The sequence below is a fragment of the Lycium barbarum genome, chromosome 3 (assembly GCF_019175385.1).
Source record: "Lycium barbarum isolate Lr01 chromosome 3, ASM1917538v2, whole genome shotgun sequence".
Taxonomy (NCBI): Eukaryota; Viridiplantae; Streptophyta; class Magnoliopsida; order Solanales; family Solanaceae; genus Lycium; species Lycium barbarum.
This window is the reverse complement of record NC_083339.1, coordinates 137,959,635-137,963,493: the sequence shown is the minus strand read 5'-3', so window position 1 is coordinate 137,963,493 and position 3,859 is coordinate 137,959,635. Positions and strand designations below refer to the sequence as shown.

Below are 3,859 nucleotides of genomic sequence, written 5' to 3'. Positions count from 1 at the left end.
TTTTTTCCTGAAAACGTTTTCACTTTATTTAGAAATCAATGTTTGGTCATGGAAATTCCAAATACAACTTGAAGTTGAATTTGGAATTTGAAAAACACCAAAAAACTTGTTTTCACTTTCAATAATTCAAACAACTAAATATTCTTTGCAAAAACTATAACCAAACACAACTCCATCTTCAACTCCAACTCCAAAATACCAAATAAAGTGAAAAATATTTTATTTTCACGGCCAAAGGCTTGCTTAAAAAACCCTTTTGAGCAGCAATTAGCGTTTGATCAAGTTTTAAGAAAGTGATTTTAAGTGTATTTTTCTCAAAAGTGTTTTCCAAAAAAGTGTTTTTCGGCAGAAATTATTTTTTTAGCTTCTAAAAAACAACTTTTGCAACTCCTAGAGGCACTTATTTTCTCCTAAAAGCTTGGCCAAACACCTCTCTTTTTTATAAAAACACTTATTCAAAAAAATAAACACTTTTGGAGAAAAATAAGATTGATCAAACTGACTATTAATATTGAGAAAAACGAGTTATTGTTTTATTGTTATAACGTGGAAAGAAAGGACCCTCCAACCTTAAAGAATAATAGTAATGAGTATTATGTAATTGCTCTATAAATTAGGAAAGAGCCGACATTTTAATCTTCAAAAATGACAACAAGAGCAGTTTATAAAATTTACAGACAATTCTTCGACCTTCCAAGGATAACTTGTGAGAAACTTTAAAAAATATAAGGGAGTACGGATCTCTTAATTTGTGCTTATTGAAGCTTTGCTACATAATTGGGATCTCGTGTACAAATACAAAAATGATGCACAAATACAAAAATGATGTCTCATTATGAGATTTTGTGTGAACATTATTTGAAACGTTTTAAGTATCTTATTACGACCAAGCAAGCAACTGACGATGGTCCTAAGAAATTATCAGTTAGTAACTACAAAATATGATAATATAACTAATCATATGGTCAAAAATGGCAAGCAACAAGGGAATACTGTGGTGATTTTGACTTGTTATTGCGAGAAGCATCTTGGTCTGACATTTTCTCATCGTTGGGCTCAGAACACGGGGTATTTGACATGGTAAATGTGACATACTAGATTAGCCGACTCTTGTCCTGTCTTGTTTGAATTTTTTGGGTAAATTGTTTACTTAACAATTAAGATGTACAAAATGAATTATCAATTAGTGTAAAACCAACCATCTAACGCTCGACCAAAGATATAAAAAGGTAAAATAACCCTCTATGATTATTTAAGAAAAATAATTACCTGAAATAGCCCATGTTTGTAAAATTACCCGAAATGGCTCAATTTGTACCCTTCACTTCAAAAGTCTTTTGTATATTTGTACCCTCACTGCAATTGAAAAAAATCTTGTATATTGTTGTATACAATTGAATTTTCTTGGATATAAACACCTCTTATAAATTATTATACACTTTTATACAATGTTGATATATTGTCTACTCCAGATGTATAGATTTGTATATTGTTGTATATTGTAAAAAAGTGTCTATGTGAGGTGTATTTAAAAATATGGCTACGCAAATATAATTTTGTATGCTAGATTGTACATTATTAAAATTTCCCTAATAAAAAAGGTAAATGAAAAATGTCATACACAATCAAGGGTGTCTCAATAAATCAGTGGTCTAAAGTTAAACTTTAATAGGAGGTCTTAAGTATATACAATACATAAAAAGTTTAGTGTTGTCTTTTTATTTTTTCATAATTGTTGCGTTTTAATTCACATAGTAACATTAATATTTATAATAGTGATGATTAGTTCAAGTTAATAAGATGTTATCCATGTGTTTTAAATATATTACCTTGGATGTTGTATAATTTTATTTAATAATATGAAGATATGAGTAATGTCACACCCCCGCCGGGAGGCGTGACGGGGCACCCGACCTCACGGCCGGAATGCCGGCTGAGCTAACCTGAACTAGATAACATAATCATAATGGACTTGAAATAACTTAGCATAAAGCCTTAGCGGCATCTGCATTCAGCAAAACCCAAACCGAACAGTAGATAACATCACCTACATATACACATAATCACAGTACGCGTGCCGAGGAGGTAGCCACTAAACAATATCATAAGTCAGTAGGCCCATTTAACAAAACATAATTCTCACGACCAACACCAACACACTACACAGGGTCTACGAGACTCTAACATTAAGAAACATCATCCTCATAAAAGGTCGGGGCAACACGTTCACCGACGTATCCAAAACATATACAGTAACCATGCAATCATAATCATACACCAAAACAGGCAAGTCTGGATGAATGGCACTTGCTGACCCATTGACGATGCTCCTATCACGGCGCGTCTTCAGTAAACCTGTCCTGGCCTGCAGTACGAGATGCAGGTCCCAAAATGGAACAGTCAGTACGGAAAATATGTACTGAGTATGTAAGGCAGGATGAAATACGATAATGAAAAAAGACAGTCCAAAAGATGTATAATGAAAGTCATAACCCAAAGACAATCAATATGCAGTGCATGATAAAAACCATTTGTCATATGCAATATAGTATATACATATATAACGTACCCAGCCCTAGTGGGACTCGATGAGATATCGTACCCGGCCCTTTCGGGACTATCACCATCATCATCATATCCTCCTGCATCTGGGGCATCCCGCGTCCAGGGAAACTTCATATCCTCATCATCATCATCATAACGTACCTAGCCCTTTTCGGGACTCGGTAAACATACCCAACTGATTAGTGGTTGCACATCAACGTGTCGTACCCGGCCGACTATAGCGCGATTCGGTAAGTAAAATAGTGCAAATGGAGTATATATATAAATGCATGCAGAGTTCAAGAAATAGACATGGGCCTTTCGGAGTGACGTAAGGTCGTGACCTCCGAATTAGTTATGGAATGTATATCGAGGCCAAAAGGATAATCAATAATAGTTATGATATTAATAAACAAGCATAAGGATTATACGTGACATTTTGTGGAATTTAACAAGGGTCAAGGAATGCGCACTAACGGACTTTTAGTCATAATCAAATAAGCTCTTTTAGAGAAAATCGTATAAAATATACTTTTCCATAAAATCGGTAAATCTCGTAAAACATGGTTTTTTCTCAAAATCCAACTTTCTTATAAAAATGTATCCTTTCTTTGGACGGTTCGAATAGAGAAGCATGCACGCTAAATAGCTCTAAGACTCATGCCAAGGAAATGAGGACAGCTAAACCTTACATACCTGTCTCTGCTGCCTTGCTAATCCCGACTTGCTCCCTTATTCCACTGCTCGGCCCTTCGTCCCGAAACCTATATCGACAAATACATCCTTTAGTCAATTTCATAGATTCAACTTATCCAAATCCTATTGTCTTGAAGAGTTCAATTTACAGAAAATTCGGCAGCACTTCCTCTGTTTTTGTTATATCCCGGCATATGTCAGATAGCCGTAATATCAATAACAACAACAACCATCAACAACAACAACAACAATACTCAAGAATCAATATCCAGAACCTCCATTCAAATCAATATTCATATCAATCCACCCGTAACACCCACAACAAGGATAATCTCACTTTTCCGATCAATGCAACTTAATATGCAATAATCTAGCGAATATTACTACGAATTAACTCAATTACCAAAGAAAGAGCGGGATTTACCTTAATTTGTCTTGGAAACTTCAAGGACCAGATTGCATGGAAGGGTTCCGCCTCCTCCTACGACCCCACGATGGAAAATCCGAGGTCTACGAAGCGTTACGCACCTCCCGAGCCTTAATCTCCACTAGATCTTACCAAAATTTGTGCCAAAATACCCCTAATTTCGTTAAGGTTTGCTTATGGATGCAAATCTGA

The 3,859-nt window shown here is 35.2% G+C and overlaps 1 long non-coding RNA gene across 2 annotated transcripts; it reads right to left on the bottom strand.

Moving 5' to 3' along the window:
* Positions 1–2,032: 2,032 nt before the first annotated feature.
* LOC132634275 (uncharacterized) lies at positions 2,033–3,859 on the bottom strand. Of its 2 annotated transcripts, XR_009580102.1 has the most exons (4): positions 3,665–3,859; positions 3,241–3,308; positions 2,570–2,712; positions 2,033–2,365 (listed from the first exon to the last, which is right to left on the bottom strand). It is a non-coding gene; the product is annotated as an uncharacterized LOC132634275 (long non-coding RNA). The 2 variants fall into 2 exon arrangements; XR_009580101.1 differs by lacking the exon at positions 2,570–2,712.